The sequence below is a fragment of the Mauremys mutica genome, chromosome 1 (genome assembly GCF_020497125.1).
Source record: "Mauremys mutica isolate MM-2020 ecotype Southern chromosome 1, ASM2049712v1, whole genome shotgun sequence".
Taxonomy (NCBI): Eukaryota; Metazoa; Chordata; order Testudines; family Geoemydidae; genus Mauremys; species Mauremys mutica.
This window is the reverse complement of record NC_059072.1, coordinates 50009555-50024765: the sequence shown is the minus strand read 5'-3', so window position 1 is coordinate 50024765 and position 15211 is coordinate 50009555. Positions and strand designations below refer to the sequence as shown.

Below are 15211 nucleotides of genomic sequence, written 5' to 3'. Positions count from 1 at the left end.
AATCTTTCCCTTCGCTTTGATGTTATAGATTCTCCTTTATTTGACTTCGGTTTAAAACTGTATTTTTTTTCTCTTCCCGAACTGTCTCTGGAACAATGGGTGGGGTGGGGAGAGAATAAACCCATTTAGAAGAGCAGCCTGTTTATTGTTTTCGTGTTCCCTTTATAAACAATCATAATGGAACATGGCAATCTGATATTCACCTATCTTCCAGTTGCAAGGAAAAATACATTAAATTAATGAAAGAAAGACGTTTGAAAGTGGTTTATTTGAAGCGAGAAATACATTGCAATTGTGCAGATGAAATCTTAAACCGTAAACAGGAACAAATGCAACGTATTAGTCTTTTTCATTAGAAAGCCAAGTTATAATTTTAAGCCTTAATAATCGCATCGCTTAAAAAATTGAAAAGTGTGTTTGCTTAGCTCTAAGTTTTTTTTTATAAAGACTTACACGCCATTCAGACACTATGCTAAACAATTTAAGCAGCTGAGCGTTGTATTGTACCCCCATGTATTATTACCCACTAGAAAGAGGCTCTCAGACGGTGACAATTTGAAGTAGTGAGATTTAAAACCTCCTTGAAACAGAGCGCAGTCCATCATAGAGAAGGCAGTGTAAATACCGCCAAAAACTAATACAAAACGAGGAGTCTCATTCCAAAGGAGTGAGATTTGGGACAGCTCTGGATAGAAGGAGATACTGAGTATCTTGGATGGATTTTCCTTCCCTTTCCTTTCCGTGGGGTCAGTCCGCTCAGGTTTCTCACTTGGGATGTTTACTTTCAGGCAAGAAGCGCTGGCAGGGAACACGTGAAACGAACTTGACCGCTGGCTGGGCGCCAGCCAGAACCGTTCCTCTGTTTTTGTTTGTCGAACGGATCCTCTTTCAAACAATCCCATGGCAAAGCATTTCTCTCTGCAACTGTGTTTTGACACGCTCAGTGACAGACTTTCGGGCAAAGTCAACTTTTGTTAAGATCGTGTTTTCCTGCATGCCTTTGGCCGGCCAGGGGGGCAGAGAAGGGGGGAGGGTGCTGTACCTGTGCCCTTTCAGCCCTCACAGGCTGCATCCTAGCAGCACGTTTGCTGCTCTCCTTCACTGTGTGTTATTTCGTTGGAAGGCTGTCGAGAGTTGTCTGGAGAACGAGAGCGTTCGTTGTTGGCCGGGCTTCAGCCGTCAGGTGTTCATAGAAACTTTGTTCTGGATTGCTGGGGTCTCCCGGCATCGGGACGCGTGCAATTAAAACTACTCGCAGCGCTTCCACTAACAAACTAATGTGAGATAAAGCACGCAGGCTTTATTGCTAACTCTGCAATTAAGGGGCGGGGGGGGGAGATAACAGTTGTATGGAGCAAATAAATATATTTTATAGCCACCCATCAGCAACCACCCTCTTCCTTTGGCAGTGGCGGGCAACAGCAGCAAGCGTGTGTGCCCTTGGGCTGAACTTTCACCTCTCGAACCCGATCAAACCCCATTGGCTGAGAGTTAGGAATCTGAGGAGTAGAGCTCAGCTCCCATCCAAACCTGTAGTCTACACCTCTCCCTTTCTCTTACACACGCGGCGGCGACCGCGGTCTGGTGGGGGGGATGGACAGGGATCTGATCCCACTTTTTTAGCCACCCGCTGCAAATTACCAGCTGCAGTAAAAGAGCTGCCTTTCTGCCCTGCACACACACACACACCATCCTACCCGCGCACGCAAGTTTTTACTCTGTGCATTTTATTGGCACTCGCAGCTTTCACAGACAGGAGCGATTACACCTCGCAGAACTGCAACCTTTGCCGAAGTGTGAGCAATTCTTTCGCGAGCGCCCCCCCTCCTCCACCTCGCCCCCCGCAGTCTTCCCGGAAACCTCAGCTGCTAGATGTAAAAGTTTATCCTAACTCCACCCCCGCGATAGCTACATTCCTCCCCGTTTCACCTAAAAGCAAGCGAGAAAGAGAAAAGCAAGCAGAAGTGTGGGTGAGAAATCTCCCTTTAAAAAAACCACACAACCCTGTCAGTTTCTGAGCGCTCTGCAACATTAATTCATGAGCCCAACGCACGGCTCGGCAACCAGCTAATCTTTCAATTTGCTCAGTACACCAACGAGCGAAGTTTTTTTTTTAATTCAGTTTATGTTAATTCTGAGTGACAATCACTTTTGATTCAGGTCTTCAATGAATACAGAAGAGCCTTTTTAATTCAAAATTACATGGAAAGTATAAGGTCGAGGTTGTGGCGCTTTGATTAGGTGAGTTCTCACTAAAAACCACACACACTGCACTCTTCTATTTCGGATTTACCTTCCTTCGGTGTTTATCTAGGAACCCTGCCATAACATTTAATGTGTGCGATCAAATGATACAGAAAAGAGGAAGTCTAAGCATTGTAAGCCCAGGATAGGATAATTTTCTCCTGTTTCTGCTTTCTGTGCCTCTCGTGCTCGTTAATTAAAAGGATTTCAGTAGGAGCCGTGATGCGTGTTCACAGAGAGCGGGAGAAGCCTGAAGTTTGGCTCAGGCTGGTGATGAGTTTGAAAGGCGAGGGTCGGGTGTGTAAATAGCAACGGCTGCTGTGTGTCCCGGCTTCAGGGAAGGGCCGGGCACGTGCTTTGCGGCGCTCACATACAGAAGTCAACGCAGCTTCTTCACTTAATTGTTGCCAGCCGAAAGGTTAGAGTTAGCAGCTGGTTTCCATTGCATACTACCGGGGTGGGGGCTTCCCAGCAGCCGGCCATGAAACGTTTGGTGCCCGTGCCCTCCTCCCCCCCCCCTGCCCTAGGACATCAGCCCACAGGCTGGGGAGCAGCAATGGTGCTAGATAGCGAGGAGGCTGCTGCTGAGCGAGAGGAAATTAAAGCGACTGAGGCCCTGCTGCTAGTGCAAAGGGCGCCGTGCGCGTTGGAGCGGAGGGGAGAAGCGGGGCTGCCCCGTGCTGGGAGAGTGCAGGGCAGAGAGCTAGCGCCTCTGGCCGGAGCGCCGCCGCCAGCTTCGCCCCGCTACTCCAGCGGCGGCCGCCTCCACCCCCTCGCCGCACTGGGGAACGAGCAAGACCAAGGGGCGCCCAGGAAACCTGCAGCGTGCGCGGGCTGCAGCTCAACCTGCCTCCGCAACACGCCGTGCGGTGCGTGAAGCGGCACCCGGGGAGGGGAGCACACACCCGCGCGGGGCGCGCTCTGCTCAGCTGTCACCCCCTGCAGGGGCCTGTGTGCAAATGAGGCCGGAGTTGGGCCCGTGCGTTTCTTCGCAACCAGCCTGCCCCCCCCCCCCAGCTAGAGCGGCGGGGAGTTTACACGGCGATGACAAAGCCAAGTGTGCTCGGCCCCCAAAGTCCCAAAACTCTGCGCGGGGTGGGGAGACTCGTCCCCCTGCTGTGAATCCCACCAAAGTCCTGCCCAGTCCCCCCTACCCAGCCGCCCCGCGTTCTCGGGAGCCCTTCAAGGCGCTTTGCCCTTCCCAGCCGCCGGAGTCCCAGCTGCCTTGGCCAGCGGCTCTGCCTTTGCACGCGGGCTGCTCTGCGAGGACTGCCGAGAAAGCCCCGGCCCCTAGCACTGCCCGTCCAGCACCAGGCTTTGTTTCCTCCCCGTCTGCTAAACTCGTTGTGTCTAACGGGGGTGGGGGGAACGGACGAGAGCAAACAACTTCTCCCCTTGTGTGTTGACATAGCAGGTGGACTTGACGTCAAGCAGGACGCTTTACAGCGAATCCTGCTCCGCGAGGGAGTCTCCCTGCCCTGGAGGGAGGCGCAGGGGAAGGAGCAGCGGGGGCACTGCCAAGCTGGTCCCTCTGCACTTTGTTGTTGTTGTTGCAACCTCCCCCCCCATTATTACCACTCCTGTGCAGGCCACTTTGCGATCATGTGAGCGCTCACTCGCCTTCCCACAAAGAGGAGTCGGCGGGGGCACCTTTTTTTGTTGTTGTTGCCTTCCCAGCAAAAAACACACACGCTTCGCACAGAGCCAGACCCACACACACACACACGGGGAGGAGGGAGCGCGCGAGAGACAGCGCGAGCCTCCGAGAAAGCGCGAGACGCTGCGCTGGGGCTGCTGCTCCCCAGCCTGCCTCCGCTGCTGCCCCTGCCCGGGGCTCAGAGCCCCAGCGCCGCCTGCGGAGGAATATCCAGCCCATTTATTGATGCCGCTGCTTGTTGTTGCAGTCTAATCCTCCCCTCGCCTCCTGCGTCTCTGCTCGTGGGTCCCGGCAGCCGCCGCCGCTCCTCCTGCAAAGACTTTGTATGTGTGTGTTTGTGGGGGGGCTAGTTCAGCTCCTCTCTCGGTGGCCGCTCATCGGGACGCTCTACCCAGTGTCTCCTTTTGGTAAGTTTCATTCCCCCTCCCGCCCCAAGTCTCCTCTTTGACTTGTTACTTTCATTCTCCCCTTCCCTCCCCCCTCCTCCTCTACTTGCTGCCGCAAGAAAGTTTAGCTCCCGCGGCTCTAAGCATGGTGGGTACAAATGTGACATGTGTCAGATTTCTTCTTGGCATCTGGTACCACTTGTCCCTTTAAAAAATTGTAACGCGGGGAGGGGGGTGGTGGTGGAGGGCGAGTTGTGAGACGGGGGAGGGGGCTAATTGGTATGCGCTTATCTTTCCATACATTAGAGTTTGAAACGTGTCTTAAATTTTGCCTTAATAGAGCGAATACGTTTTAAAAGTGCGATGCAGACACCCAGATGTTTACTTCCCTCCGCTTAGTCCTCCCGGCTATAGCATCTATCGTTTGAAACACACAAAGTTTGAATGATCAAGTTGGTGCTCTTCAGTTAATTTGGTACTTCGGAAATAGTGCTGCAAGCTACCAAACTTCGGCTTTATTTTAGAAGCAACTATTGCAAGCCGGAGTTTTCTTTTCACAAGCCCCACTACAACTTTTAGTTTGGATGGATAATAAAGAAAATGCGTTACAATGAAATATCCTCCCTTCATTCTGGGAAGATTTTGGGGAGCGATATTTCAAAGTGAGGGGGCTTGTTGGTCTCCCCTTTCCTTTTGGTTTTGGAAAATTATGGAAGCATGTATATCCTGGTGAAGAAACGTGTCATGTTTCTCCTTTTTGAGATCTGTGTGTGTGTGTGAGAGAGAGAGACCTTCAGTCTCTCTTCTGCCCATAGGTGCAGCGTGCAAAGGGGGGGAAGAGGGACCAGCTATGACATTGATCCTGCATTCAGCCAGATCCAGCATTATTAACTGAGCCCTTTTCTTCCCGCGAGCTGCACGTGCAGTGTTTGAGGAAGGTGTTTGCCATCCACCCTCTCTGGCCAGGGCGAGTTATTGCATCTCATTGATCTTCCCTGCACAAGCAGTTACCGCTACCGCTCTTGGGTCTCCTCCTTCTCCACCTTCGCAATGTCTTTTGAATGTGCTTGGCGGATTAGTGTTAACCTTGAACAGCAACAAAACATGTTAGCCTAAAACAATAGATTAATAAATAATAATGTTAGAGCTATGAAATTCCTGAGGCACAGTTCATAGTTTGTTGTGGGAGCATTCTCCTGAAATTCACTCTTGAAATTCAGGAATAGTCAGAGACATAGAAACTTGTGAAAGTTTAATTCTGAGGACTTTGAGATCTAGTAGGTAAATGGCTGTAAGGCATGTTGGGCTTTGTTTTTTAAAGTTATGAGTGTAAGGACAGGAAGGGGAAGAAAAGAGCAAATGCTAACTCCCTTTTGCTAAAGTTTTTTGGGCTTTCCCACAACTAAAAATTCTTTTGAGCATATGCATGAATGTAAACATGAAATTAGATCTTTCTGAAAAACTGAATGCAAAATATAGCTCAGGGTCTAAGTTTGAAACTTGCAGCAGTCAATTTGCCACAGATTTGAACTACAGTGATCAAGGTAAAGACATTTTTGTTCTGTTCCTCTGCTCATCTGTTAAATTTGTGTCAGGGTCCTAGTAACTGATTCAAGAGACAAACTTTCAGAGATTCTGAACCAGTTAAAAAGGATAGCCCTTGATTACATTGGTGAACTTTCAGCATTGAACTTCTATGTGGAGAAAAAGATAGAGGTAACAATTGGATCAAGGATTGAGAGAGTTATAGTCTGTATATGGGGGAAAAATATATACATAACAGATGGCAGTAACTGCACAAGACAGCACATCAGTGAAGTGTTCTTTCTAAATACGTGCCTAAACTGACTATTTTAAAGTTAGTGTCAACTCTGTCTAGAAGAAGAGAGTGCAAGTTGAGTCACAGAAGCCAGAACATGCAGTAATGTAGAGTTGGGGAGCATTTTCATTTTTAAGAGCCTTTTAAAAAAATATTTAAACAGAGACACTCACTTTCCAAATGGGTTTTATTGCATCCTCTTGTTGCTTTAGAGCCTGATTTAAAGCTTACTGAAGTAAGTGGGAGTCTTTTGATGACTTCAGTGGGCTTTGGATCAGGCCCTTGGTAACTTGATTAACATTTTGAAGCTGGGAAGTTGTGTACTGCATGAGGATACTCATGTTATCCTGTGAAAAATGAAGTTAAAATAAACTTTAAGAGCTTTAGCGGTTGTTTTTGTGTTTTCTGTACCAAGTAAATTAAATCTGTCAAGGAAAAGAATCTGTTGGTAGTAATGTTGCTATGAAGAAAATAAGGGTTACTCATTAAGCCCAATTCTTTGATGCCGCACTAAATCCATATGAGTTAGGTATAAATCATAGCGTTCTAAAAAGGATTTTTTAAAAAATGTGTGTTTTCACCTGATGTCTAAATTCAATTGATCATATTAGTTACATAGATTGCAAAATAAACTCTTATAGCATATTGCTATTTTTAACATAGTTGTGCAAAGTGACAATGTGGTGTGATATTTTTGTGAATTTAAATTATTTAGCTAACTACCCAAATCAGTAAACACTCGAGGGAAGGGAAGAGGGTTTCAAATAAAGTGTTTTTCAAAATATGTATAATAATCTGAATGCCAGTCAATTTATTAACATCTAAAGTGATGTATAATCTGCTACTGTAATCAATTTTGGTAATATTCAATAACCAATAGTTGCTTGAAACGAGGCCTCTCATTACATTAGGCTTTAACACTGAATAAGCTTGAACTGTTGCAGGCCAATGACAATTTATACACACTTGAGTTTTTTTTTTTAGTTTAACACTAGTGGCTCTTAATTTTGTCCCAGAAATCTTAATTTATTTTGGTAAGGTGTATGCATGTATAAGGAAGAAAATCTTGTTTTGTGCCTTACTACTATTTGAAAAGTTGTATAAAATTACCAGACATCCTTTCAATACCAACCAAGTTAATGTTTATAGGGTGCCCAGAAGATCAAAAGTGCTTCATAATTAATAAATGGATTATATTATGTTTGTGCTAGAGCTAATGTACACAACTGTACTCATTTCCAGGTTTCATATCCTTCAAATATTGAAATTTTAGAACATACATTTATCTTTTGTTGCTTATACAGTTTAAATGAATTTCTACAGTTAAAGTGCATTGAAATAAATTTATATTATGGATTTATCAGTTAGAAAAGTGGTATGTTCTTAAGTGACGACTGTAATCACAAAATTTACTTAATGTCCGCTTTCAGCTTGTTTTCTGGACTGATTTTAAGTGAATTAAAAACTGCCATTCACATTTTTGAGGCTATATATCTGGTTCAGCATTGCATGGGCAAGTGGCATTCTGGTCTAGCAGACTGACAAGAGCCAAGAACTCTTGCATTCTGATCCTAGTGCTGCCAGTGATTTGCTATGTGGATTTAGGAATGTTAATATAGCCTCTCTGTCTGTTGCTCATCTGCAAAATTAGCGTAATGCCACCTACCTGCCTATTTCACAGGGGTGAAGATTATTTATTAATGTTTGTTAAATGCAAAATATTATTTTGTCTCTTCCCTTCAGAGTTTTTACTAGACTTATGTTGGAGCAGTTTAATTCTAGTAGTGGTGCGAAAGAGAAAGAGTGGTATGAGTCACTTCATGTTGTTCCTCTGTGAGTTAAATCATGGAGAGGTCATTTACGTGCATGAACTGAAAGTGATTTAGGACACAGGTCACTAAGAAGTACTCATGGGATGATTGTTAGTGGAGAAAATTGTAAATCACAGTTAAACTCAAATATTTTCAACTCCATTACAAAAATTGAATGCTAATTTTTGGTACACTCAAACTGATTACTCTTTTTAAACTTAGGGACAGTGGTGCTAGAAATAATGTCAATTACCTATTTTTTTCCTCAACAACAACAACATAACTCACAACTATCCCTTTGTAGAAGTGACACCCTTATTTTTTGACCCAAATTAAAGTATTGACATTAGAAAGACTGAGTTTATAGAAAGTTATATATGCAAAATTTATTAATCTAATTTATAATCTACAGATTCCAGAAATATATCTTAAGACTGTTCATTTTCGGGCTTTCCTCATGTTTGACCTTAGCAGGTTAGAAGTGCATATTTTCTTACTAGAATTTGTAAGTTTTTGTTTTGTTTTAAATTTATACTTTAAGAACTGCTAGATCAGCCTCAAAAAGCTAAGGAGCAGTAGGCTTAGAAGGTATCAATAATAGCCACCTTTTTTTAAGATTCTCAATTGGTTAGTAACGTTTCACTTTGGAATACACTTTTTATGTGATTTTACTTTCTGTCAGACGCAGATGTTTAATGATGTAGATTTACATTAGTTTTTGCTTCTCTCCTTTATTCATTTTTGTTAGTTAGGTCTGTATTTTAAGTGCAGGACCCTTTTAGTTAGAAGGGAGAGACCAGATGTAAAATTGGCAGTGATAACCTTTGTGTGCTCTTACCTCTGAAGTAGGTGAAAGTAGTCTCTGACTCTCTGTAGTCTACAGATAGGGCATCTCTTGGTACACCAAGGTGTAGTTTGGGTTGATGTTCCAAAATAACGTTTAAGCAGTAGGTACCAAATTATGTACAGATGTTGTAGTGAAACTAGACAATGTTTGAATCCATTTAGTAAAATGCTTTGAATTCTGGTTCTAAGGCATATTATACTAAAATATTGAACAAATTGTATCAACCTATGTTTTAAATCCTTTTTAATAAATAGCAAAGTGGTTCCAGGGATGGGTATACGAATACATGCAGACTGATTGGTTTGTCCTTTTTCTTTTTTTTTTCCCGGTTGCTGGAGTTTGCGATGATGGTGCCTTTTCTATAACTAGGATAGAGCTTGAGAGTGTTTCTCTTCACTCACACACACAGAGGCCGGGTGCTGTATATATACACACATGCACACAAACATATATATGTTGGTAAAGCTTATTGTAGAAGCCAGAGCTATTTCCCTTGGATCATGTGTACCATACTTTAAATGTGCCTTGAAGTATGGCCATTCAGTCAATTTAATGGCACAATGCTTAGCTGCAGTTGTACTAGCATAGCTAACCATTGCTAATAATCACACACTTTTAATTAATTTCCTGGTGCATTCAGGAGCAATGAAGGTGTGCTAACATCACAGAGTTTCTAGAGCACAGTGACTTACTATGTGACAATATCTGTGTGGGTGCTTTTAAGTGTTTGTGTGTGTGCGCGCAAAAGAGAGCAACAGATTTTTTTGAGTTGTTAAATAGCATTTCCTTTTATTGCGGGATAATTCTTTTTTTCACAAGAATCCATGTAGGCATCAACAATAATGTCAATGGATCCCTCTTGAATGGAATAGATTCTGTACATAAAGACAGCTAGAGTAACCTAAAGAATTAGAGTTACATGTATCCTTTGTTAATTTTCAGTTACATATAGTTAAATACATTTTATAATCCCAGAGGGAGACTGTTTTGCTTATAAAGTTCGATTTATAATTAAGTGTATTTTTCCATAATAATAAGTTACTTCTTCATGTTTTCAATAATTTTGGATCTGATTTTACTCTTAATTACACTGGTCTTACAAACTCAGTTGGGTTCAATTTATTATGGCTAAAACCAGTTAGGTGAGTCATTAGTAATAACTCCACCTGGAGCAAGGCCACAGCAGTTTAAACTGCCCATAATCCTCACTGCTGGGAACACTGAGACCAGCTGGTTCAGCCCCCAAAGTGGCCTGAATTACAACTCTGACCAGATTTTTAAAGACTCTTTCCTTGGGGTGAGGAGAGATGAATTTTACTCTTCTCCAGTACAGCTGCCCCCTGGAGTACAGGAAGATTGACATTACCTTTTCCCCTCCCCCCTTCTCTTTTGTGTCCATGGGATGAATCTGCCCATTGACTGCAGTGCCACAGGGTTCTTTGCTGCTCCAGCAGATCGGGTCCGTAATATTTAAATAAGAGGAGGTTTGGGCCCTGATCCTGCTTAAATTAATGCATTGTTAGTAGTCCTATTCACATCCGTGGTTTGACTCACATTGCATAAAATTAAGTGCACGCACAAATCTTTGCAGCATCATGACTTTGGTTACAATATTGGGACCTTAATTACAATATTTAAAAATGTTATATGGTAAACTTTTGTTGTGATGAAAGCACACATTTTCCTCATACCACTGGAAAACTATGATTTCAAGATTTTTTTTTAATTATTTCACAGATTTTATATAATATGCATCATATTACTAGAGAGAGTGGAAAGTTGCAAATGAGGCTTTTTCTAGACTTTCAGTAAACGGTATTTTTGACAGATATCTATGAATTTTTTTTTAAAGGAAGACAGTACATTTTTAACTGAAATTTTACATGACTTTATAGCATTTTTACTGTGACTGATCTTGTTTTTATTTGTATTATTTATTTTATTATATATTTGGTTTATATTCTTATTTCTGTGTGCTTTGTGCACAATTCTGTAATTTAAATTTCATGGGCCCTATATGATTTCTGATGCACCACTGCTCAGCGTTTTTGGAAGCTGTTCCCTAGTAATAGAGAAAAATTAGTCTGTTCTTCAGCTTTGTGCACCCCCCTAGTATTTGAAGAAGCTTTGTGATTGCATAGCCTGAAAATACTGGGATCTTCATGACTGTCAGTGCTGATACTGCAGGTGGGGTTGGGAGAGTTATCTAATATAAGATTATAATTTTAAAGCCAATCCATAGGCTAGCCTTTTTGATGCTGCATAGCTGAGTGAATTCAGTCATTTCTGGAGTAACTCTCCATGGCTGCCAGCATTTCACAGTCCCAGGATAGGGAGTAACAAAGAGTGAGAAAGGAAGAACTTGCTTCCATGAGCACTTCTCTTCTCCAATTCCTCTTCTTTAACCCTGGCAGCTCCACTGGCAGCTCCAGAAATCTAGTATGCAGAGCGTGTCCATCTCTTCTGGGCACTCAGTGGGCTGGTATTCATCCTGGAAAGATTGGCATACTGCGACTTAAGGCCTAGAAAGTGTTGGATATTTTTCTGCTGGATTGGGTCCAAAATCGGCAATTTTTTAAACAACATTTCAAGTCAGAGTGAATCCTTTATTGTGATCTGAAACAAAATGTGTAATATATTTAAAAATGCACTTACTAGATATGTACTTAATCATTCTTATTTTAAAAAATGAACTTAGTAGTAGTATATATGAATTTTACCAAAATGAAAGCAGTAGTCTCGATCCATAGAAGGAAGGAGAATGACTGTGCAGGCTTTCCATACTGCTGTGCTTCTGCAGTGGGAACAACTGGAAGAGTGAGGGGATAGTTCAGTTTCCATACTAACAGGCTGTTAACAAGGTATGCATACAGATGGTGAGAGACACTACATTAAAAACTGGCCAAAGGCTATCAAAATTTTTCTGAAACAGTGAATTACTAAGGAGCTGTCAGATGATGATTTTGAATCCACCCAACACCAGGAGTGACTAGAACAATGTCCCACAGGTGAAATGCTCTGAATCCCATTAACCTGTGTCATTCAGTCAATCCTCATTCCAGCTATAAACAAAGTTGATTCTCAATTATTTCTTTTTCTTTTTGTCACTATCATTACTAAAGTTTAGAAGTCTCACTGCATTCTTCTGGAATTTGATTCAAACAGTAAAAAAAAAAGTTATGTTTAATACATTTGTAATAAAGCCTGTAGTTGACATTTAATTGTTTTATAATTAAATTGGAAATTACAGTTTTAACGTGTAAAAATAATTCAGAGGAAATTGAACATGGTTATTTGTGGGAAGCGGCTACAGCTTTGGAAGAGAAAGTGACAAGGCAAAAATAAGGAAGAGATGGGGAGTGTGTGTGGACATGAGCCAGAAAAACTCATGGGATTGTTTAGAATCCAGCAACTGCACAAGGTAGTAAAACAAGGAGGTGGGTAAATGTTGATGGAAAAAAATAAAGGGACTTCAGATGTACAGAAGAAAAATAAGGTGGTGTGATTTATTTTCTAAATCTAAGAACTTGTGTGTGTGACTACATATGAGATGATTTTGACCATGACCTCTTCTAAGTAAGGAAATAATGATTTGTATAAGTACAATGTGCATAAAATATTTATTTTATGAAATGGGGGCTAATATCACTGTTGATGTGAGCAGGTAGAACCCAGTTCACTGGAGTTGTTTACTTATAACAGCGATGAATTAGTTCCTAGACTCCTCTGACTTAATAAAATTTAAGCATTTAAGGTATTAGTGACTTTATGTGCCTTTTGAAAGGTACTTAGTAGTACCTGAAGTGAAGATTAATTTTTTTTCTTAGTGCACTTCTAAATACCACTTTCCTGAAGTGACACAAGAGGTACAGAGTTCTTTTGAAGATAAAGAAAGGTAAAATTAAAGTGAAGAGTTTACGGAAAATGCAAGCTAGTATTTTTTTTTTTAGAGTTAAGAAAAAAAGTAATTGAAATATTTATGATTCAAGGCACTGCTGTGTGAGAAAGCACAGACAGGGCTGTGGTTTCATTACAGTACTTACAATATTCGCGTGACCTAAAAATGGAAGTGCAAAAGACCTAATGCCGTCAGGTATGCAGAGACTGGAGATATGCATAGTTGATGAAGTGTTGTGTTCTTCTGTTGTATCAATAAGCTCTCATAATCTTTGTGTAAAAACAACATATTTAAACTTAATGAGGGAATACTATTAGGAAAAGAAATACTGATGATCATGTGCATAACACAGTAAATGTAACAGAAGATATTGAGCACTGGTAGGCTTATTGTAAAGATAACTGTCAGCTGAAAACCAATTAACGGAGTATATGGGTGCTAACAGTTTAGAAATATAAGGATGCTACTTATATCATGATCTTTAGCTATTTTCACCTAGAAAATTCATTCAAACTAATTTGTTATCAATGCTGAATGAATTTAAATTACTTTTAATATTATGGTGATGTGCTCAGTACACTAACTGCTAAAATAGTAGTTAGAAAGATATAGTGAACACACAAGAAGTTTTACAGAAAGTGTCATAAATCCTTGGAAATCCTTCTGCTTAGCAAAAGAAATGAAGTTTTACTGAGAGAGAAATTAGCTGAGAAATATTTCTTGTTCAACTCTGCTTTAGGCAGGACCGCCCAGAGGATTCAGGGGGCCTGGGGCAAAGCGGGGGAGCTGCAGCACTTGTACTCACTCAGCGGTGGTCTGGGTCTTCGACAGCATTTCGGCGGTGGTGGGCCTTTCAGTCGCTCCACGTCTTAAGCGGCACTGAAGGGCCCCCCACCGCCGAAGACTCAGAGCGACTGAAGGGCCCCCCGCCGCCGAAATGCTGACCGAAGACCCAGACCGCCGCCATGCCAGGGCTTGTGGGGCCCCAGTGGGGCAAATTCCCCACTTCCCCCCCTTCCCCGGCGGCCCTGTCTTTAGGTGACTAATGTCTTGTAAAACAGTTAAAGGTTTGTTTAACCTATAAAGTGGTAGCTGACTTTCTCCTGAAAATTCTACGTTAACGCTGCCCAGGAAAGGACATAAAATAAATCTAAACAAGTACAAATACATACCTTGCAAAATTGCTAGGTGGTTTATTTAAAAATATTTGTTTAGCATTTCTTATAACTAGGATCCAGATCGTGCCCTCAAAGTAAACATACGGAGGGCTGGGAAATAGCAAAATTAGTGGGGAGAAATAGTCCAGAGAGGAGAGTCTGTGGTTACAGTCTAAAGCGTCCACCATGGATTTGGGACTCTGCTGGTTTTTTGTATGGCCATGCGCAGACACACATGCTGCGGGATGCTGACCCACACCCTTATATGATCTAAGACAGGTGTAGATGAGGCTCGCAGCTTTTTTATGTGGATTTGGTGTACTTCAAACTGTGGGGCTGAACATTCCCTATAGATGAGCATAGTGTAGTAAAAAAAGTGCTGTGCAACATTCGATTCCAGCTTAAAAAGCTTCTTATGTTTCAGCAACGGGATTTTCTTGAGCAGAAACTTCCAACCCTGAAAAACTTAATGGTGGTTTTTGTGATTTTTTTTTTCTTAAAAAAAATGTCTAGGATGAGAAGGAAGGTTACTTTCAAAATCTAACTTGTTCCTTTCCTCCATTTGCTCTACTACACACTTATATTAAAAGGACTTTTTGAACTTAAGCCAAAGCTATTTGAAATTGGTGGAAAAACTCCTATTTACTTCAGTGGGTTTTGAATCAAGTCCTAAGCAAGTAATGCTGATACTCAGAAAGTATCTGTTCTTTGCTGAGGACCTTTTGTCGGTTCCTATCACACTGACCTTTCAGACTGTCCCGCGTTTATCCAAAAGAAAGTTGCTTGTCTCCCTCTACATTTAACTGTGCCAAGCATGCTCTTGATGCCTACTTAACCTCCTCCTACCCCCAACTCCCCCCCCACATAAAAAGCCTAAAACAACTAGTGAGAAGTGTTCTCACTATTTCGTAAAACATAGGACTTTATACTAACTGTTGTGGGAGTTCTAGCAAGTGATTGTTGGAATGGTTTTCATTTGGAACCACATGTTCCAAGATGTAGCTCCTGCAAAGGAGTCAAAATTACTTTTTCATAATATTTCAATACACTTAGGGGTTCATTTCTATTTACACAATCAATGAATATTAACAACTAGGGCATTCTGATACATCAGCTGCAGGGGTGTAGATTTCAGGGTACATAGTACAAATACTTCTTTAAAAATGTACTTATACATACTCATTTTAAATAAAGATATGTTGGAAAAGCAAAGTTGGTCATATTTAAAAATAAGCCTCCTATAACTAGATATATATTAGAATGTTACTTTAACATCATTTGACTATCATAGTAGGCATCCAGTAACTAAGCATTTCTATTAAGGTTCTTATATTGGTGCCAATAAGTTTGTATCTGAGTCAAAATAACTCAAATCGAAACCGAAGATTCTTT

At 41.7% G+C, this 15211-nt stretch overlaps 1 protein-coding gene across 1 annotated transcript in view; it reads left to right on the top strand.

The window, feature by feature from the left end:
- The first annotated feature begins 2598 nt into the window (after positions 1–2598).
- Positions 2599–15211, top strand: part of FOXP2 (forkhead box P2) — a 616164-nt gene continuing 603551 nt past the window's right edge. The window contains exons 1-2 of the mRNA XM_044981101.1: positions 2599–3113; positions 4149–4308. The gene's annotated coding sequence lies outside the window, so the exon portion shown is untranslated. The remainder of the gene's footprint in view (positions 3114–4148; positions 4309–15211) is intronic.